This window comes from Cololabis saira, chromosome 13, assembly GCF_033807715.1.
Source record: "Cololabis saira isolate AMF1-May2022 chromosome 13, fColSai1.1, whole genome shotgun sequence".
Lineage (NCBI taxonomy): Eukaryota > Metazoa > Chordata > Actinopteri > Beloniformes > Belonidae > Cololabis > Cololabis saira.
In genome coordinates this window covers 34,775,968-34,799,617 of record NC_084599.1, presented here as the reverse complement: position 1 = coordinate 34,799,617, position 23,650 = coordinate 34,775,968, and the positions used below count along the sequence as shown (strand labels likewise).

General features: G+C 40.0%; 1 protein-coding gene across 2 annotated transcripts in view; it reads left to right on the top strand.

Annotated features, from left to right (window-relative positions):
* Nucleotides 1–14,351: 14,351 nt before the first annotated feature.
* pde4ba (phosphodiesterase 4B, cAMP-specific a) overlaps nucleotides 14,352–23,650 on the top strand; it is a 234,395-nt gene continuing 225,096 nt past the window's right edge. Inside the window, exon 1 of one of the 2 annotated variants that reach the window (XM_061738743.1) lies at nucleotides 14,352–14,417. The gene's annotated coding sequence lies outside the window, so the exon portion shown is untranslated. The remainder of the gene's footprint in view (nucleotides 14,418–23,650) is intronic. The other variant, XM_061738744.1, reaches the window with a different exon arrangement.

The following is a 23,650-nucleotide window of genomic DNA, read 5'->3' as shown; positions in this document are numbered from 1 at the left end:
GTGGATACATAGATATAAAGACAATTACTTTGGAAACTTTGTTTGTTTGTAAATATCCATCTTTTTGGAACGCTTTTCTTTTTTGTTTTTTGTTCTTGCTATTATTACAGTATAATGTATTTTCTTGGTGAGAACTTTGAATAAGCCCATTTAGGGCTTCCTTTCTCACCTGCACATATTTTCATGCTTTTATGTTCATTTCAACTTTTGTACCGTTTTTATGTTGTGCAAATAAACAAATCAAATTAAACAAATCAAAACACAAAATAATGTTGTATACTTTGTGTTCTTATGAGCAGAGGTGTCAAGTAACGAAGTACAAATACTTTGTTACCTTACTTAAGAAATTTTGGTTATCTATACTTCACTGGAGTAATTATTTTTCAGACGACTTTTTACTTTTACTCCTTACATTTTCACGCAATTATCTGTACTTTTTACTCTATTTCATTTCGGCCTTTAAAAAAAACTATCCAGTTAAATTGTGAATTTGGTTGTGGTTGTGGCACAATGAAGGATGTTCTTGTCCAGTTTTGTTCTTAGATCCGTTGCTCTCAGATTCCTGCAACTAAACTTGGATTTACATTCCAATAAAGGTTAGGATAAATGATAACATGCCTCTGAAGTTTGACTTTTTGCACCATTACAATACTTATAGGCAACTAGTCATCATATCTTCTGCTCTCTGAAATACATGTTAATGCTCAATAGTACACATATATGGTTCTTTAATATATTTACATTATACTAAGATGCATTCATTTTCAATGACTTTTGTCCTTAATTGCTTTTTTCCCCCTTAAATTACTTTTACTTTTATACTTTAAGTAGTTTTGAAACCAATAGTTTTATACTTTTACTTGAGAAAAAAAAAAACTTGAGTTGATACTTCAACTTCTACAGGAGTATTTTTTAAACTCTAGTATCTATACTTCTACCTGAGTAATGAATGTGAATACTTTTGACACCTCTGCTTATGAGAGGGTATAAGACCTTATGTTGTCTGCTCACACATTAATCCATTAATCACTGATCTCGTCATTCATTTCTGTTATCCAGCCAGTCATTCAGGCCCCGACCATCTGTAGTACCATCCCAACCCAGCAGTAGGCTGTTGCTCTCCTCCCTGCTGCATCCTGCTGAACTCTAGTTTGCATCAATCACAGTGTTCTGGTAAATGTCTGTATTTCAATCAATCATCTTCTTTTTTTTTTCTTTGTCATTCGTGAGACATATAACTTCTTATGAATAGCATCAGCTACAAGTGTCATAACAATCAGCAGATCCACACGGCTGATCTGAGCTGACTGTCGTGCAACAGATGGGCATCTTAATCTTCCTCCTGATCCCGCCTCCAACAGCTCTTCAGAAATATTGTTATGGAGTCTCTGTTTACTAGAAACAGCAGATTTGACGCAGTGGCACATTTTCTGAGAATGCAAAATGAGCTATTTAGATAGCAAACCTGACTTAAACAGTTTTTAGTTTCCTCGTCATGAAATTTGAGCATTTATGTGTATGTAAATAAGCTAAGCTGGGCTGAGACGGGTCGTCTCAGTTCTGGCATTAATGCCACGTGGGTAGTGAGCTGTGTGCAGCGATGCCACATCTGACATGTTTTTGTGAGCTCAGTGAACCCGATTCTCCGATTACACTTCTCAGTGTGAGCCTTGCTATCTGGTGCTGCTCATTATTGATCATGGGATTGACTGTTTTCTTCAGATTTCCCTCCAGACTTGTAGTGTTATTGAAATAATAATAATTTAGTCAGCCAAATATCTAATAGTCCTGTTGGAAAGATAAAAAAAACAACAACAGTACTATAATTTGAATAATAAATCTGTGTGTTGTGCTGTGTGTGTATGTGTTTTTGTCCTTTAAGGCTATAAAGTATCACTTCGAATGAAAACCATTTCGCAATAAAGGTATATCATATGTCTACCGCTGCACAAAACGTGAATTGTGTATAAAAAAGATAAAGATAGGAAGCACCGACTGTTTCTATCTTATTCTTCGTGACAGCAGGTAAACAGGATGGGGGGAAAAGACACACTGATCAGGTCAAATGGCCCGTTATTAACCTCACAGTGAGACGGATGAAGAATCACATACATGTACACACACACCTTATTGTAAGCTTCCTTTGCTTCCTGTCACTACTACCATATCTCCATTGCCATGGCGATTCCCTGTGGGTAAAAGTTTGAGTTTAAAGTTAACATGTAAAATCCTCAGAGCTTCTATTAATACATCATTTATGGTACACACCAACATACATGTCTCAAGTGTAGTTTTGAGGATTGCCAGTGACGTAATGTTTTATTTTTGTTATTTTACTCTATACTCTATAACTATAAAGAGTATAAAGAATGAAAAAAAAACGTTTTGGGTGATTGAAAGCATATACTAAATTTAAGTATTAAGTTATAAGACCTTGGTCACTAAGTTTTGGACATCTGAGACTGAAAATGTGCCTTTTAAGGCAAAACCGTGTGTGTCTCTGTTGCACCACCGCCACACGAGGACCGTCGACTGAACAATAACACAACTGACAACGAGGTGGTTCGCTTTCTGCCACCAGCACAAAAGGACACAAAATCTCTAACAAAGCTGCAGAAATGGTGAAATATTTAAAAAAAGGGCAGAATATGCCTCCTCTAAAAGAAAAAAAGGAATCCCGCTGGAGGCTTGATGAGAGCATCAATGCTACTTAAAGACAGGAGAGCTTAGCACAAAGACAAAAAAAAGAAAAAGCTAGTTTGTGTAATTATGGGATTGTTTTTTTCTTCAATTTTTTTTCATTATTATTTTTCCAAAACTGCTGTCTACACTGTTTTCTACAGGGTTTAAAAATAGCGCTGAAGTTTGCCCTGTTTTCAGTCAAACAGAGTTAACCGTCTCCTTGATGTTGCGTATAAATGACAGAAAAAAGCAAACCTCTCTCAACCCTCCAAGGGCCTTGCTGAGCCTGCAAGTGTCCTCATTTCCCAAAAATATGTGTTCACCCTCTGGAGTAAATTCAGACAGGTTCTTGCATGGACGAGCACACAATAAACCAGCCTTCAGTATGGACCAAGTGTCTATTATTAACTAAACTTGCATCTACTTAAGGTTTGAAAGCCTTCGTTAACAGTTCGGCACAAAGGGGTCACACGCTGCACTGTGTCACAGTTTTCAGTAATTACTGTCTGAACACTCTTTATAGATGATAACATGTGGCCCTGGGATGGACCCCTGCTGTTTGTGAGTCACAGCTGTGGGTGTTATTATGGGCATTCCAAGTAGTGGCATGACCATATTGCAATCGTCCAAAATGGCCCAAAGGGTAATTTTGCTAGCATTTTGCTAACAAGCTAAAGTCGCAAAAGTCCCACTGTGCACCATCGGGTGTACAGCATGACCCCGCTCTGATGTGGAAAAAAAAAATCCCCAAAAAATAAAACACGCGAAAAAAAATGAAAATGAAGGCGATATAATGGTATACAGGAAGGTTTCCCTTTCCCTTTCTGCACGCTTTTTTCGTCCGTTAATACGGCCCGAACCGCAACGTGCACCCAGGCATGGCATACATCGTTGGATGCGTCTCCATCGTGCCTCGATGCGTATTACTTTTCTCAGTCAAAAGTGTTACCGTGGCAACGCTACATGCCAAAAAGCAAAAAAAAAGGCGAAAATTCGGACGCTTATTGCTCGACCGAACTTTATCGTAGAGACATCGTTCAAATTTACAAACACCCTGCCCGATTGGCACTAAAGGACCGCACAACCCCAGACTCGGCACGCTGTGGACTTCAACATATTCAAATTTCATGAAGCTGTGATTTAAGGAAATTTTATGTCAAAATCCATACCAAATGGCCCCATTAATTCGGATGGGTTTTTTACCATGGTGAAAAAAAACCTATCTGTTAACGTAGCCTGAACCGGAATGTGCACCCATGCATGGCATACATCGTTAGATGCGTCTCCATCGTGCCTCGATGGGCATTACTTTTCTCAGTCAAAAGCGTTACTGTGGTGATGCGAGACGCCAAAAAGCGCGCCCCATTGATAACTATGTGGAGCACAGGAATGAATGCAATACAACCGTAAACACCTCAAACTGAAATGGAACCACCCCGAACACAACCAATACAGCCCCAAACCAAAGCAGCGAGAGGGGACGAATGGGCAGTAGGGCATGCCCATATCAAAATTTCCTGAAATGTTCTAGTTATTATTGTTATCAGTAATAATTGCAGCAAATCTGGACTGATTTGCAGAGTGGACTTTAATATAAAAATACTTGGAGAAATTGTGAAAACTCGTGGTGTTCTTCCAGAGAGAGAGATGTTTCCACAGAGTAACATCTGTAACGTTTCTCTGAGAGGAATTAAAATGGTTCCGGCCAGTTTTCAAGATACTGAAACAGCTGCTATACTGCTGGAGCAAAACAGAATCTGGTTGATCATGTGATTTTCTGTGAATGGGTCAGAGAGGGGGTTGGGACTGTTGTCCTTAAGATTAAAGTAAAACCACGAGGCTCTGTTTCAGGGCTTAGCGTGAGACAGATATCAGATTTTAAACAATATTATCCGTACAATTCTTTTTTTTTTTTACTTGATGCATTTCTCAAACACAGCTGATGTTGTATTTTCTCCATGTGTCACACATGGAATATAAAAAGATATGACACAAGTTCAATTTCTACTTTTAAATATTGTTAATGCCATAAAAGCATCTCAAAGCTGCAGTCAATCTAAAAAAACTGAGTAAACAACTCCAGCAGCCCTTTGAAAAGTCCCAATAATGAACAGACTGCTGATCCCTCTCTCTTATTTTATTGTTTTATTGTCTTGGAGACATCTTAATGAAATAACTCCAACCACATGTTTTAAGCAGCGCAAAAAGAAAGACAACACACATGCGTGCACATATAAAGGCTTTGGATTCTGTGTCAAAACAAATTAGACAAGACATACAAAAACAGGAACAAGGCTTTAATATAGACTTTCTTTTTATTATTCAGTAACTACATCCTAATCACAAGCTCTGCTTGTTTCAGTCTTTGGTAATGCAGGGGAGGAAAAGAAAAAAAATATCATTGAAGTCTTTCCCATGCTTTCATTAGTGTGCGTGTGTGCGTGTGTGTGTGTGTTTAAAACTAATCTTACAGTTCCCCATGCGTAAAGTAAGGCAAAATGAATAAATTTGAATCAAATTACCCTTTCTAGAAGGGTCAGGCTTATAGACTTTTACAGAAGAAAACATGTACGACTGCTTGCTGATTTTACACCCCCCCACTCCCCCCCCCAAACACACACACACACACACACACACACACACACACACACACACACACACACACACACACACACACACACACACACACACACCATCTCACTGATGGTAAACGCACTAAAGCAGATTCCATTACAAAGGTCAAAGACAACATTATCCGTGGATGGCTATATAAGTAAGGGTTAAAGGAAGCTCCACACCAAAAGTGGTGGGTCTGCTGCGTTATTCACCTGAAAGGAGAAATGATCCATAAGAGGACCTGTATTTTTAACATTTTGGCCTTAATCACAGTTAGAACGAGCCCCTTTCCAGACACCACACAGAAGGAGTAGTGATGATAATCCTGAACCATGACTACACTCACCCCCTTCCTGCAGCAGGTCCCAGCGGCGCTCAGAGCATTCCCTTCCCTCTGTGATCTACATGTCAATCCTATATGACATAAAACATAACATACAGCTAAACAACACAGAGAACAGATATTTAGGGCCCAAGCACTGACAGTACGAAGGCCCTATTGTATCTGTAGGAATTTTTTTTTTTCTCGTTATTTTTATTTTTTCGACAAAAGGAGGGCCTTTTTGCCCCCCTAAACGTGCCCCAAAAGTCACCAAATTTTTCACAAATTTTAGAAAACTTCGTGCCTCAAGCCCCACAATACGGTTTGACGTACATGCACGAAAATTGGTACACACCTGTCACCTGTTTAAGTTGCATCATGTTGCAACTTAAAGAAAAGTCTCTTGGCGCCATGACCGAAACCGAACAGGAAGTCGGCCATTTTGAATTAATTGTGTAATTTTGGCGCAATTTATGCCATTTCTTCGGCCGTTTCTTCGCCCGAACCGTAACGTGCACCAAGGTGTGTTATACATCAAAATGTGCGTCTCCATCCTGCGAAGATGCGCATTACTTTTCTCAGTCAAAAGCGTGCCCCCCCTTTCATCCGATTGGTCCATATTTGATCGTTCTTACTTTCTGCCATAACTTTTGAATGGTTTGACATAAAGACTCGTGGGTGGTGTCATCAGACTCGGTTTTGAGTCCTTGACCTTCATTGGCATGAATTAGCCCCGCCCCTTCTTCTGATTGTTTGATATTTGATAGTTCCTATTTTCTGCCATATTTTTTGAATGGTTTGACATAAAGAGTCGTGGGTGGTGTCATCGGACTTAATTTTTCACTCCTTGACCTTTATTGGTGAAAATTGCACGCGCAAGGGCCCGTCCATCGCTGCTTGCAGCTTTAATTGTTCTTGCTTTTAAAGTCTGATGAAGCTGATGTCAGAGTCAGGTGTGATGAAAGGGGGAAATTAATGTGAATGTGCAGCATGTGCAGGGCTGAGATGACGTGCAGCGGGATATTTATGGAAGAAACAGTGCAGCTGCAAACAGAAACAGGAAGTAAATAAATGAATTGATAAATCAAATCCAGCATGGCACACTTAACACTGGGACATTACTGTGTTTTCATCACTTCACTTACCGATACTTCTCTGTGTGTGAGTGTGTGAGTCTCGACCTGTTCTGTGAAATGTGTGTGCACACATACTCCTGTGAAGTGTCTCAACACCCACTCAAACTACCAGATGGTAATTAGTGCTATTAATGTTTGTGCTACTAAAGACCTAAATCCCCCTGATAAAAACCAACCAAACACCCACACGTACTGATAGTTTGGCAGTCTTCTCATTTGTTCACCTTTTCCGCAAATTTACCCACATACCAACACAGATAGGCATGTAACCTCATTGCAACAGACAGGAATGCTAAAAATCCGGCTTCTTTGGCCTTGTGAGTAGGAATTAGCCTGGAAGAAATCCACAAAAAAGTCTTATTACAATGCCGGATTCAAAGTCTAAAGCTCGCCGACTTATTGCTTCTATAAAAAAAACTATTGCTTTTCTACAGTTGCATCATTTCACCAACGTGCAGAAGTCCAGTTCTCATCGGTGCTGCCGCCTCCTTGCAGTGTTTCACGCAGCTGAGAGGAATTATATCAGAGAAATTAGATATTCTTGGAGGCATCATGAAAAAAAAATACTCTTATTACAGAGGTGGTTGTACTTTGATCTCTGTAGCAGAGTCTAAATAGCCTTGGGGCTTGCTTTCCATTTTATGATTTCAGAAGATACAACAGCTTAACTAAATGTGAGGGGGTTGGGGGTCTAAATATTACATTTCGTCAATCCACGAGGATGCATCGGTAGGGCCCGAAATGATTTGCATTTGAATCTGTTTTGTTCTGTTTTCATTTGAGCAAAATCCTTTTCTCTTCTGTTTGGTTACAAATAAAAATGGTGCCGAGCTTCAGAATATAAATAGACCTTAACAGTGATGTTTCCTCTCAATCTGTTGTCACATAAAGGTGGTGCTTACATCCCAGCAAATAAATGCTTATCTCCCTTTAACATATCTGTTCAGTTTGTGTCTTTATTCTTCGGAGTATGAAAGAGAAAAATCGCTGGCGTGCAGGAGGTGCTTATTAAACCATTAGTGTGTGTGTGTATGTGTGTTGATAACCCCGGTCCCACAGAGAACAGGATAATCACATGTCCACACTCTCCCCGTCCCTCGCGTCCATTACGGTGAACTGCATGGGACTGACTCGGAGCGCCGACGTCCATGAAAAGTGCACCAGCAGGACTCAAGTGGCTTAAATGGCTTTGGATGAGTGCAGCTGTCCGTGGAGACACAGCAGGATGAATATGTGTGCGTGGATGTGTTGTATTTTTCTCACAAAGGCTCTGAAAGGAACGGGCAAGGTTTCTGCCTGCAAGAAAGCCAGACAAAACACACTTTGGCCCGACGTAAAAAGGTCCTACTTTTCACATCTTGTTGACCTCTGAAAGCACTTTCTGCTGCAGCTCCCAATTTTTCAGCACATGCATTATTTTTCCCCTCAATCATACACACCAGAGAACACCACAGCGACTAATTGAAAGAAAACTGGAAAACAGGGCATGTAATAAGCAACAAAAGCAGAACCTCCCATGCAAAGGCTCCGCAAAGTATATCTATGCATCTAGTCATGGTCTGCTGCATGTACTGTACTACATGCTGGCTCGTTTAATTCAGATTTTACACACATATTGCACAAATTTCATGCACCGTAAGTGAAAGCAGTGTCCTGTAGGTATCCCGGGACCCCCTGGGGGACATGGGGTGAATGAGGGATTTCACTTTTAGTAGGAAAATGAAATCGAGTCTGCCTCGCTTCATACGCGTGGAGATTTGACTCGTTCATTAGTTTCTGATTTGTGGACAGTTTGAGCCCAAGATATCTTCTGTTTTGTCCGTTAAATGTTGTATTTGTTTATATGACATACAGTAGGTCCTTCATTTGTGCCTGTCAAGCGCTTCAAATAAATGATGGGATGTTGTTCTTCTTCTTCCCCTGCAAGTATGAAGAAAATAAGTGTTTGAGGTGTTAATTTTATCCTGTTCTCTGCAAACGGCTCAGTGAAGGACTCTTTCCATTTTAACATTCTCCACACGTTTTTGCGAAGGCCGGGTATCCCTAAAATAACTTTTTTTTTAACCTGCCGGATTCCCAAACCTGTTAATGTAACAGTTGCCATGGCAACCAGAGAGTAAATGGCAACGCTTTCCACAATTAAATATACGTACCCTGTTTTTTCTTGACCCGTTGTTTACAGATGTTTCAGTCTCTTCTTTTTTTGTAAGTAAATAAGTAAGTTAGTCGCATTTATTTATAGTGCAGTTCTTACAGACACCAGTCAAAAAGTGCTTCAAAATAAAATGATAACATCGAGATAAAAGCCATAAGAACTACATAAACAAACCAAAGTGGTAAAAAAGCAGCAGTGTAAAACAACATCAATGTCCGTTTATCAATCAACCAATCCACATGTCATTTATAAACCACTTTTCATACATCAAGTGTGGCACAAAGTGCTCTGCAGAATTAAAATGAGACAACGAAATAAAAAACAGCAAAAGCCCCCTCACCACCAGCACTTATCCAAACAGGCACAAACTTTAAAAGGAGCATGAGGCAGGATTGAGGCAGGATTTATGAAAAAAATTTGTATACGTTATAAGTTTTCTGGTAATAATGTCAGATGAAGCGTTCCAAACCCAAAAGAATGAGCCCTCTAGTGTATCTCTCCGTTGCTTTGAAAAGGCTGTGTGCTGCAAAATGTGCTGCAATTCAGACCCCGAATTTCCCGCGCTGTCCTGTGGATGTGACGTCACATGACGCTGCATGCACGTTCTCCCCGTTCTCCCGTGCCGGCTTTGCTGTTGGCTGCAGTACCCCCAACGGCCGTCGTGGTGAAGGGTGGCGCTAGAGAGTCTCATTTCTTAAAAGGAGCCTCATGCTCCTTTAAAATTTACATGATATGTGCTCAATTTTTCATTTTATTCAGCATCTTTGAAGCTGGTCTGCATGTAAAAACAACGTGCTACTGTATGCTGCCTCTGTGTTGGTTTGAGAAGGACATGGTCATTCTCTGGAAATAGTTTTTTTTTAGGTGACAAAAAAAGAAGAAGAATAAGAGTCCTGATGTTTCACTTGATTGCTTGGTTCCATTGCCAGAGCATGCAGCTTTACTCTGAGTTCTCTTTTTGATCACCAGGGCTTAAAAAGTCGGTTTTTGGATGAGGTGTAGAAATATTTTTTTATTATTATTACTTTTTTTTCTTTTTACATTGAAGAAAAGCATTTTCAAAAATGTTCAGTAAATGAAATAAAGACAAAGGCACACACCACAAGGAGCAGTAATATGTAAAAATATTTTAATTGCATATTGATCAATTACATTTTTATTCACTGCAGATGTACAAATGAGTTAATTTTTATTTTGTGGAGGTACAGGAGCAAAGGTTAAACTCCAACGATGTTTAACTGCTATAGCTTCATGCTGTAATCTGATTTTAAATATTTACAGCTATATTTTGACAGCATACAGATTATGAGTTCAGCTTCAGGGAAAGCTTCTCAACAACGTCTTTGGCTAATGTAGGTCAGCCAGCCAGTTCAGAGTAAAGTCAAGTAGATTATATTAAACTAATGTCTGTCACAGTGTATCAGACGGTAAGAATCATCTCGTTTAAGCCGTATGAATAGTACGGTTTGTGTTTCATTCACTCAGTCGCTTGGAAATCACTGCAGATTGTTGGAGTCTCCCAGGACTTATGAGCTCAAAATGTGGCATCATAATCACAGCCAACTTGACCTGCTGACCCTCTCACAGTCTGTAAAAGTCTGAAAAGACTGAACTGTCATGGAGTTTTTCCAGGGTTGGACAACACAGATGCTCAGAAGCATCATTGTGATGATAATATCCTCTTTGCAGCATCGATCTTCATGTCTTTGACTTGTGCAACACGGTTTATATACTGCAACAAGGGAATAGCTTCAGAAACCCTCTGTGCAGAGGAACTCAATGCATTTGTTGTGGAGTGGGTGGAATCTGTTATTTGACTTCCACTTATTAAAACTTAATAAAAAAGGCAAATCAATTGTACTTTTAGCCGTCTTAACTAAAACATATAGCAAGGTTTATATACCTATCATTCACCATACGCTTTATGAAACAGCATGTCAAAAACAACACCGCCAGCAGACCTAACCCTTTGATTTCCGATAGTCACCAAACAGCCTGTTCTGTTAATCAAATTATAAACTCAGAAACAAGATTTACACAAATTGCAAATGAAGAAATGATCACTGTCCCTTCAAAATCAATAAATAGACTATAAATTTACCAGAGGCCCAGGCAGCAGCGCCACTGCGAAGCTTTTCTGACGTGCCTTCCTCGAACTAAAACCAACTAAAACTGATCAAATGTCTTCCTGCTTGTTACAGAAGTAGCCTGAGCTTCAAATTTAGAAAATAATTTCATTAGCTGGCACACCAGCTGTATAGTCACGTTTTGATTGGCTGACGCTCATGTCAAAGCATAAAAAAAATAAAAAAGTTCCTCAAATAAAAGCTGAGCTGCCACCGGTGGTGCGTTAATGCCCTGGGATCAAACCGCTGATGCTTTGGCTAAGCTTTGTAGCATGAAAATTACTAATGAGGAAGTGATGATGGCCGGCCAATGGCTGAGCCTGAAAGTCTACATCCCGTGTTATAAATACCCCATTTGTGATTGATGTGAAATCTTGCTATCAGACCAAACTCTTCTTGAACCAGGCTGTAAATGGGTGCTGCAGTTTTTCATTTTAACATGGGGGTCAGTGGAGATTGGCTCACTTTTGGAGCCAGACTCTAGTTAGCTTACTTCCGGGTGGCTTCATCTATCGCTGTTGGTGATCAAACTAAACGCAGGTATACGATACTTCTTCACTGGCATGATTTAAAAGTTCTATCCATGTTTTATACTTGACACGACCTTATAGATCAATCGTTCAAAACATTAAATACAACTTTCAGGAGCATCCTGAATTACTGCATCTTCCGGCTGTACCGGTAATAGATATATCCCATCTCATTAATTATTACCAGACAAGGCTTGATGCACTAAAACTTTCCATCTAGTTGTGTTGGAAAATGTATTTTATCTGAAACTGCCCTTCGTTCTCAGAACCTGCTTCAGAGCTTTAGTTTAGGTCTTTAATGCCTAAACTGACCATGTAGTTAGTTCTTTTTCCTTCCATCACTTTGAAAAGAGAAACACCATTATGAAGTGAAACAGGTCAACTGGGAAACCCTTGAAAAACAGGAGACTTGATTTTGAGACTATGTTGAAAAAGCTGTTTTGCTTTTGTCACTTCCTTGCTTTTTTCTTCCCGTATCAGTAGCTGCTTTATCACACATCACATCTATTTTGTTATGGTTTCTGATTGGGTTTTGGACGTAAACCCGTGTGGTTAGATTCAGGAATAAAAGGTGTATGTTTCGGGAAGAGGAAAAATAATCTTGGTTTGGTCTTAAAGCGTTATTTTACAGTAAAACATATCTTCACTTCTATAGAGCTCATATATTTAAAAAGTTAACACAGGTCATACAGTTTAGTTGAATAAATTACTGCGCTCTGAATAAACATATTGGTTTTGTAGGTTTTCTAGTTTTTTTGTCCATGTCTAAGACATGATGTCTTACCTGCCTCATGACAACGTCTTCCTTTGCTTTGTCGTCTGTGCGCCGCCCAACTTTTCATCTTTGGCAGTAAACAGTTCAAAAACTTGCAATTTACTTGTAACAAGAGCTTTGTCACTTGCACATTAATGATCAATGTGTATTATTTCCTCACATAACCAATGCTCCACAGCTCCACCAATAAGTACATATGGGTAGAAATAAGATGCAGCAAACTGTCAGTGGTTTTCTGCTTTTGCAATCTTAATCTTTGTTTAATCTCGGTCTCCATATGGCCTGTGTCAGACTTTGAAGGAGCAGCTGTTCCTCAGCCTGTGTTTCAGTCCTCAACTGCAGCTCAGATGATGTGATGTGATGTTACAGACTGTGATCACCACAGTGGAGTATGCAAGCACGAGTGGTGAAGCTGTCCATTTAGGCAAGGCAAGGCAAGTTTATTTGTATAGCACAATTCAACACAAGTAATTCAAAGTGCTTTACATCAACATTAAAAGTGGCAAGACACAATTAAACAATAAATAACAAATAAAATGAAATAAAATGATAAGAAAAGAGGTAAAATAATAAAAAGCACAAGTTGTTAAAAAGTAAGGGCAATAGAGTACAGCAGGTACACATCTCATTCTTAAAATGGCAAGAATTACGTTTCTATACCGTCAAAACGTTCAAATACAGTATTACAAAAGTAATCTGTACCAACCAACGTTTAGATGAAACATGCCTTATGTGTTTAAGTAGAACACCACAGTAAAAAATATCTTGCTTGATCTACTTTTAAAAAATGAAGGTGACTTTTTCGCATGAGATTTTTATGTAGATCAAGAAAGACTAGTCTTTGTATAAACTACTCAATTTTTAGTATGTACAAAATTCATTTGCAAGTACCGGTAGTCAACTTCATTTTTTCTTTTTTCCTTTTTTTTCTTTTTAAACTCAACTTAATTTTGATAAAAAAAGTAAACTTAACACAGTTAAGTGGACTGTACTTGCAAAATGTATTATTTACATAAAATTAAGTAGTTTATACAACGACTAGTCTTTCTTGATCTACATAATAATCTTGTGTCGTGATTTATTGTATGTATGCTTTCGGCAACAATGGTTACCATTCATGCCAATAAAGCCAATTTGAATTGAATTGAATTGAGGGAGAGAGACAGAGACAGAGAGGGAGAGAGAGAGGGAAACATTACATAACATTAAATAACTAACACATGCATATATATTGTATGCATGTGTTAGTTATTTAATGTTAAATATTTATTGTAATTGTATTAATATTTAATGTATTAATTGTATTGTTATTGTATGTATAGCCTATGTATGCTTTCGGCAACAATGGTTACCATTCATGCCAATAAAGCCAATTTGAATTGAATTGAAATGAGAGAGAGAGAGAGAGAGAGAGAGAGAGAGAGAGGGAGAGAGGGAGGGCAGGAGGAGGAGGCAGCGGGAGAGCCGGTCGGAGGGGAGCTCCGGCTCTCAAGACTGAATTCTGGTTCTGCGTTAAATCGACGCAGAGCCTACGCCGTAGAGTACGCGGCGACGCGCAAAGTACGCGTCCCCTACGCCGTAGGCTCTGCGTTGATCTAACGCAGAACCATAAATCAGCCTCTAAGGCAGATGGATGTGAGCCGCTGAAGCAGCAGCGCGGCTTCAGATCCCGGAGAACCTCGGTGGTGCGGGAGGGACGCGGCTGCGGGGAGACGGGATGCTGCTGGGACGGCTGTTGTTGGGGCGCTACTTCTGTCTGAATTCCTTCAAAAGTGGATAAGCAAGAAGCCTTTGATGATGTAGAAAAAAAAAAAAAAAGAAAAAATATCAGAAATAATAAGAGACAAGCCCGAGAGAAAAGTGCGGATTGCCCTGCTGGGAGAGGGGGTTCGGCTGTGGAGGAAACACACATCTCGTCAGAAGACGCTGATACGGAATACAATCATCTTTTTTTTGTGCTTTTTCTTGATGTTGTTTGGATGCCGTGACAGCCGAGCCCTGATCCGACAACAAGGCGCAACACGCGTCGGGGTTCCCTTTGTCCCCACGTGTGAGATCTGCGGAGGAGACTCCAGGTATTCCTGTCACATCTCAACTCATATACTCATAAAATATGTTTTTGCTTTTCATTTATTGTTTTTTTTTTTCAGGGGCGTTGTTTCCACCTGCTTTGATATCACACTTGAACTTGTCCTCTATATACCCTTTTAGATAAAAACAGGAGAACAGCCAAACATGACTTTCTCTCTTCATTTGTATGTAATTGAAAAGCTGGCTACTATTACTTATTGTCATTTCAGGGGTTTGCTGGTTGCCTCTGTAGCATGTTATTGTAAATGTCAATGCGGTTTTTGGTTACTTTTGGGCAGAAAAGCGTGCAAATGGAGGTTGTTGTACAATAGTAAGCCCTGCCAGGTTTGAGAGGAGGATGGACAGCTACAAAGAACCAGACCAACTTTATAACATCATTATTCATTTCCTGATTGGATTGTAGGTGCACTTCTTTCTCCACACTATATAACACACATCTCATGTGGACACTTTTTTTTTCCTCTGACCTTTCTTCAGGCCACCTGATCTTTCACCTTTAGACCCTCAGCTCCTCACACTTCAGTCATACATAAGCCTGTCGCCTGTTTCTCTGGTCCTCGCTGGATGCACTATAGGTGAATTATGTAGAGCTCTTAGTATCCAAAATTCAGACTCTATCGATCTGTTGGCTTACACACAATGTTTAAATGTGGAAATGTATTGATCCATGTGCTGTTAGTGGAGAACTACGGATACATTCAGTCCCGAAGCATTTGAGCACACGTCTCCAACTCCATTCATAGTGATTTGTAACACTTACAAATATTAAATTGGCATCATTATGCAGCTGAAATCAGTTGCACTGACCCACTTTGAGATTTTAATTAAGCACTTTATAATACTCCCACTCTGACTAAAGGTGTTTGATGTGGGTCACACCGTGGACTTTGCATTGCACATTTAACCTTCTGAACATTAGCTCTGTACTCTGCATTTTTCATTCATGTCAGCCAGACAGCTTGCTTACAATAATATACGATAGATTCACTCAACATCATGAGTGTAATGAGTAGAATAATGATGTTAAACCTGGGAATTCAGCTGCATCTATATGATTTTCCCCCTCATCTTTCACTAGACAGAGTGAATCCATTGCCATAGGTTTGTATTTTATTCAGTAAATGGAGTAAGAGACAGTGAACAGGCAGGACTAATGGGGGAAAGGCTTCAGCTGGATTTAAGCCATAGGCTTCACATACGGTAACCTCCGAGGAGCTGCTTGATTAGTTCTGAGTACATCATTACACTTTCGGCTAGTTTCTCAAGGTCGTGATTAATCTTTTACTTAACACAGACGACATGAATCGTCTTGAAAAATCATATTATATCTCCTGGGGTCCCTTTTTGTAAGAAATGTTTTAACCCAGAGTATTTATTCCAAATTATTTCAACGTTTTAATGCCAAAAAGCACTGCTCATGTTACTCAAGGGCTTTTTAACCCTCCCAATCTTAATTATACGGTAGGCCCTGTCTTCATGACCCTGGGCATTGATGACAGTAGTGGTTTTTAAAGGTAGTTTGAAAGCTTTTGAAAATCTACCACTCTTTGCAGCTGAATATGAAAACAGTCAAATGGTCCACATTTGCAGTATTTGAACAATCAAAGATTTTTTATTGTTTCGCCATGATAAAACAGGACGTGATTAAAGCGTAGGCATTCCCTAATTCCGTTTCCTGAGGGCCCCTGTCTTGCATATTTTAGACGTATTCCTGCTCCAGCATACCCCATTAAATGGCTGGGTTGTTAACAGACTAGCGTGATCCTGATAACCTGATAACTGAACTCTCATTCCACTTTTATGAACTCTGGGAACCACAAGCTCTCTGAGAGCGAATAGCTCTACTTGGAAAATATGGAGTTATGAACTCCTTCAATATACGATGGAACTTGGTCATTAAGAGCTTCATATGTGAGAAGAATTTTAATCACATTTTGTATTTCATAGGGAGCCAATTAAGACAAGCTAAAAATGGAGAAATATGATTTCTCTTGCTGGTTCTACAATAATATACTTGGTACTTAGCATGAGGTGTTTGTGCTGACATTTGCTCTTTTTGCTTTTCGTCTAATGTGGATCTGTGTATTATTGGCAAACATCTTAAATTTAGTCTCATCTGTGTAAAGGAAATTGCTCCAAAATAATTGTGGTTGAGTTGAAACTCTTTCAGTAACACTGCCAGGCATGGTAGTACAGTTTTTTTTCTAAATAGGACTTTCATGTAGTTTAACATTTAACATTGCAAGACTTTTAGTGCCTGAGATAGAAGTCTTTGGTTTTTGCAACTTCTTTGAGTATTGCATGATTTGAACTTTTATCGAACTTGCAAGGACATACACTTCTTAGAAGATCAACAAATGATCAACCTTGTATTTCTTTTCCTTTTTAAACAGTCGTTATCACTGTTGAATGATGGACTCTGCATTGTTTTGGAAATCAGGTTATATAATATCAGTTTTGAAACTGAAGGGATCATAGTTGCTGAAGTCTTTCCTCTTTGGCATTGGAGTTTGCGCTGTAGACTGTATATGAAGATCTGGACAAACCCTCTGTGATGTCACACATATGATTTATGAAGGATCGTTTTCAGTAGGGGTGGGCAAAAATATTGATAATATAGCAATATATAGCTATACTTTTCTGGCCGATGCAATACTGATATTCAAAATTTGAATACTGATTTAAAAACTTTTTTTTCATATCATAAATCATGTTTTAGATGGGCTGCAAATCCAGTATTACTTTATTGTCTACATGGAATTAAATAATATTGTTAATATTAATTTCATATTATGTAAATAATATGAAAAACATATGCAAATATGCTCTAACTTTAACTTGTATAGTTACAATAAAATGCCATGGATAATTTGAATTACATTGTTTTTGACTCAGTTTTTCCCATTAATTATTACTATATTCTGATGTAGGTCCAACTCAGGTTTTAAGATGCGCAATGCCTTTTACAGTTTCCAGCAAACTGTATAACATTGGAATATATTGCAAAATTGCAATATCGTATCGTGACTCAAGTATCGTGATGTGCATCGTATCGTGAGGTCCGTGCCAATACCCACGCATAATGGCCAGAGCTGGAACCATCCAAAAATGGCAAACAAGCCCAGGGTAAAGCACAGGCTGGAACATACACACCTCAGCTCGGTCACCTCAAGTTATTGTGCTGTTGTGTGTCAATTCTGAAAGCCAGACGCGCCCCCTTGTATAATATGCACCTGTATGCTCCAGACTGTGGAAACATCTACTTTTATGAGCTGGTGTTGGGTCTCTTTATACAAAATACACTTTGAAAATGTCATCGAAAAGGCGAGCAGACTATTTTGCTTAGAAGTCCAGTCTACTTTGATGGATACAGCAAGACATATAATAAATAGTTAAACACTCAGTTTGATTTGACTATAAGCCTTGAATATAGAACTGACAATAGAAGGATGAATAGATGTGAGAGATAGAAAAATGGCATCAAACATAAGTCGTAAATAAGCAAGAAATAAGAACAATGGTTTATATCTTTACTTTGAAGACAGCGGGCTTTCCTGAATGACCTATTTTAATATCCTATTTAATAGTCTTTTAAGGATTGACGTACATTAGTTTGGAATTTGATAACTTTAAATACTTGATTTGTTTTTTAAACCATGAACTCTTTATAGTATTTTGATTAGTAAATGTTAACTTTTTCCCTTATGTGTATCATGAGGGGAAAAAACCTGGGAAACATGGCATTATTTTAACAATTTCTCAATTTCCATACATTATTGTCAAATTTTTTAGTCACAAACGCCAGCATGAACTTGATGTTACATAAATAATTTAATGGTATGCAAAAAAGCAGTATATAATCACCCACCTGTGGATAAGTGGAGTCAATGCGTATGCAATGTTTTTGTAATCGCAGGAAGCCAAACGTTTTAATCATGATTAAAATCCAGTTTATTGGAGAGCACTACGTCAAGATACTTCCTACAATAAACTGCATTTATCAGCTGTTGTTAAAACAGAGGAACATGGCTTTTCCACTACTCTGAGACAAATAATAAATCTTTGAACTTGGCCATGTCCAGAACCGCCTCCGTACAAGCCACATCTGGCCCTGTGCTGCTTAAGTAACATGTTCCTTCTCTGTTTTTATTTCTGCGTAGCCCCAACTTAGTTTCTTTATGGTAAGTCTGCACCGCATTTAACATGGAAACGAGGACGGGCTCCAGCCTATTTGTCTCTTTGTGCTTTTCTTTTAAACATTTATACGGTTTTCCATCAGCGTCACTATATCCGTTCTGTTTTTTTTTTCTTACAATTTGGTGAAATACTTGCATCAGATTCTGTAGACGGGAAATCCATCCATCCATCCATCCATCCTTTTTTCTATGTCGGTTTTATCCTGTGCAGGGTCACGGGGGTCAGCTGGAGCCGATCCCAGCTCATCACAGGCGAGAGGCAGGGGTAAACCCTGCACAGATTGCCAGTCTATTACAGGGCCACATATACAGACAGACTAGACGGGAAATGCATATGTTAAAAATCCTTCTCACAAAGCGATATTTGAAAAACCACGACTCACAAGCAAACAATCCATTATCCCTGTTGTTCAAAGTTTTGGCAGGTCGGTAATATTAACATGGAACAGGAATAAGCAATAATTCATGTTAAAAAATGGTATAATAGCCTGTGGGTGCTGAAGTGTAAATTAACAACAAATCAAACTCCTTCCCCAAAATAAAGAAACATTTGTTTTATTTGGCTGAAATTGTAGCATTTTCCTCTGCAAAGATGAAACTGTGAAATAGAGCAGAGGCAGGAGGAGACACAGGCTGGCATGTGGGGTCTAGACAGAGAAAAGGCGTTTTCTTAAGCAGAGAGCTGACTAAGATTAGAATCAGTCGCTTGTTTTTGCAGAGCCAGGAGAAGTAGACGAACGTCAAGCAACACCAGGGCTGGATGACCTGATGAGCCCAACAGAGACACTGGTCTGCTGTTGGTTAAGAGGCTTTAATCAGTGTTATCGTTGGACACAACTGGAAGCACAAAAGGCAAAAGGCAAAAAAAAGACTGGAGAGAAATGTTATAGGTGCAGCACTCACCTTAACCGTTCTACATCAGCATGTTGACATTTTAAACCTCTGCTGTCAGCCGTGTCACAATTTTCATCTAAATATGCATTTTGTGCAGTTGTTTTTGGATTGTGCTTTGTCAGATGTACAGCTTTATTCTGAACCTGCCGATCTATTCTTCACCTCAGAACAACAGCTGAGGGTATAATTTCTCCACAGGCTCTACCTGTCAGTCTCTCAGCTTGTGATGAACCTTTATGCCCTTGTTGAGGAATATTACAAAGTCCAGTTCAAGAGTCCGCTGTGGTATGAGAGATTTTATTCTAGCCGGCGTTCAGCAGACAGATACAGACAGTGTCTGGTTCGGTGGGCTGACATCGAAATGGTTCGTAACAAGCTTTTTTATATACAAGAACAAACAACAGAATTAAACAAGTCAGAGGCGTGGCCTTGCGGGGGGCTGGAAGCTGGTGCCTGTCCCAGCAGGGAGACAATGCGTTGCCGGCAAGGTGTCGTACCGGCAGGGGTCCTTAGCAACTGGAATTGCATGTCAATGAGCTGAGGGGGAGTTCAGGAGCCGTCCGCAGGGCGGCGTCGTGTCCCCGCAGGGGGTCTGCAGGGGCAGGGGTCCTTAGCAACTGGAATTGCATGTCAATGAGCTGAGGGGGAGTTCAGGAGCCGTCCGCAGGGCGGCGTCGTGTCCCCGCAGGGGTCTGCAGGGGGCCTCATCAATTCACAATTTTTTTTTTTTTTTTTTAAGTACAGTCAATCTCAATTTTGAACAGAAAGTCTGAATTTTCCTCCTCCACTGGCGGTAGAGGTGGAATTACAGTGGAGTACATGATTTTAGTAGTAGTTTGAGCCATACATATTTTGCAAGTGAACCTTAGACATGTAATCAGAAGCCAAATAACAATTAGGAGTACAAGCCCCAATAAAGCAAATTCAAATATCAAGTAACCAACGTGTCCTAACTGTTCTCTAAACCAACCAAACAAACTAGTCGTGACAGGTGTATGTAATGTGTTAGCAATATCTTTCAAGTGATGCGTTATTTCTTGGACTGTGGCATTGCGGGTATAAATGTACAACATTCAGTTTTAATGACAGCACAAGTTCCCCCTTGAGAAGCTAATAAATCCATCATCCCTAAAGCAGTCATTTCTTGTGAGAGCATAGGCATGTCTTTTGCAGTGGTGTTGGCTAATCTTCAACTGCATGGGATAAATCTGTTATCTGTTCCAAAGCTGCCACGACTCCGTAATTTGGAACGAGGGCACCAAAAAATCTTGTCCATGGTGTTTGTGTGTGTGTGTACAATTCTCTTCTAACAATGTGAACGATTCTCATGGCTGGTACCGCATGGCCCAGACCACATATTCCAGACCAACCGTTTGGAAGATATTCACAAGCCTTCACGCCACAAATCCAGTAAACATCCTTTGGTAGAGGTATGGAACAGCGATTAACCATTGTAGCAAGGTAGCTATAATAGTGGATTTTGGCTGGTTTTAGGCTTAACAAGCGGTTCTTCAGAAGGAGAGCATGTGGAGTCACAGTTTGGCCTGTGCTGCTCCTTTGCTCCCCTGCTCCCCTGCTCCCCTGCTCCCCTGCTGAGGTCCCAGGTGCTGGAGCTCAGCTACTTCCGGGCAGGAAGAAGAAGGAATCGGCTGGTTTCCGCTGCATGGTCGAGGAGTTGTGTTCTTGCAGTGGGATGCGTGGAACCAGGTTAGACGCCCCTCACACTTGACGGCGGTGTTGGTGGTGAGCAGGACGTGTTGAGGTTTAGACCAGCGAGGTTTCAGGGCGTTTTTCCGTCGGAACTCCCTGACACAGACCCAGTTGCCGGGTTGGAGGTTATGGCACGGTTTGTCACTAGGAGGAGACTGGACAGCTTTTACTTGTCTGTGGATTGACTGGACAGCAAAAGTTTAGAGTACAACAGAATGATATCATGGATTCATCCATGGCATGGAAGTCCATCTTCTTCATATATACAGAACTGAATTGCTTGGTATGGTCATAGGTCTACCCATAATCCTTTCATGAAGCGTGAGTTTTGTGCTTCCTAATGGGTGTTAACAGGTGTCAACATTGTCCATTTAAGTCCAGTTTAAAATTCTCTGCACATACAAAAACATTTTCATACATGAACATTTTCATACAAGAATAATTTCATATCCCTCACATAATGTCTATTTGCAGAGCTTCAAAAAAAATCACGGTGGGGGGAAGTGTTGATAATGTTTGCAATATTTTTATAGGATGCAAATCTTGGAGCTTATCAGTCTTTCAACACTATCTGACACATTCCCCCTTTTGCTCATCAGCTATCACGGGTACAAGGATGTGGGTGCAACAACGCGGCCGTCGTTGCCGACCCACAAATTATTTACATTTTTACAACCATGGGAATGCTACAATCCGTTTTTCCTTCACCTCAGTAGTCTTCTTGTAGGAGAGCTACATCATTAGGAGAAACCAGGTCGTTAGTGGGTATAGAAGGGCAAAGTTTTACATAGACAGGTAAGCCAAATTTGGCAGTTTCTTTTGCTGCATGGTCAGCTGAAGCATTGCCTAGTGAAAACAGGGTTGGACTGGGTGTGGGCTTCACATTTAACAAAGCAATAGATGAAGGTAGTTGACAGGCTTGTAACAGTTCACCAATCAATTAACCACATTTATCTCCGAGGATGAGATAAATGCTCGGTTCGCCCACAATATATAAAATCTATAAAATACAATATACACAACCAAAAGCATATCTGGAATCTGTATAGATTGTAACAGTTTTACCTTTTGATCAGTATATAGTTTCATCTACTTGGGTGGAGCTGGAGAGGGGGGCGCTTTCAACAATTAAGAATTATCACAAATTGTATAACCTGCGTATGGTATTCCATCTTTATAAGCAGAGCCGTCAGTGAGGAAAACAGGAAAGGTCAGGACGAGTGTTAAAGACAGAGGTGTCAAAAGTATTCACATTCATTACTCAGGTAGAAGTATAGATATTAGAGTTCAAAAATACTCCTGTAGAAGTTGAAGTATCAACTCAAAATGTATTATATATAAATTTTTTTTTTCTAGTAAAAGTATAAAGTACTGGTTTCAAAAGTACTTAAAGTATAAAAGTAAAAGTAATATAGTCAGTCATGTCATGTCAGTCATCTTCTCCCGCTTATCCGTTCCCGGGTCGCGGGGGCAGCAGCCTCAGCAGGGATGCCCAGACTTCCCTCACCCCAGACACCTCCTCCAGCTCTTCCGGGGGGAGTCCGAGGCGTTCCCAGGCCAGCCGAGAGACATAGTCTCTCCAGCGTGTCCTGGGTCTTCCCCGGGGTCTCCTCCCGGTGGGACATGCCTGGAACACCTCCCTAGGGAGGCGTCCAGGAGGCATCCGGTACAGATGCCCAAGCCACCTCAGCTGACTCCTCTCAATGTGGAGGAGTAGCGGCTCGACTCCGAGCTCCTCCCGGGTGACCGAACTCCTCACCCTATCTCTAAGGGAGCGTCCAGCCACCCTGCGGAGGAAACTCATCTCGGCCGCTTGTATCCGCGATCTTGTCCTTTCGGTCACTACCCAAAGTTCATGACCATAGGTGAGGGTAGGGGCGTAGATTGACCAAAAGTAATATAAGCGGGGAAAAACCATTAAGGCTAAAAGCCATTGAAAATGAATGCATCTTAGTATAATGCAAATATATTAAAGAACCATATATGTGTACTATTGAGCATTAACATGTGTTTCAGAGAGCAGACACGTACAAACCAAATATGTTTATACTTCTCATCCAACCACAACCAAATTCACTCTATCCGGATGGCACAATTTAACTGGATAGTTTTTTAAAGGCCGAAATGAAATAGAGTAAGGCTGTTTTTTTAAAACGTAAGGAGTAAAAAGTAAAGATAATTGCGTGAAAATGTAAGGAGTAAAAGTAAAAACCGTCTGAAAAATAATTACTCCAGTGAAGCATACACAACCAAAAGTTCTACTTAAGTAAGGTAATGAGGTATTTGTACTTCGTTACTTGACACCTCTAGTTAGAGATTAGTTATACATGCATTCAGAGACGTTATAGTAGGCCACAGACAGATTTCCATGCACTTACATGATGAATTTTACCATAGGCAGGATAAGATTATGTAAA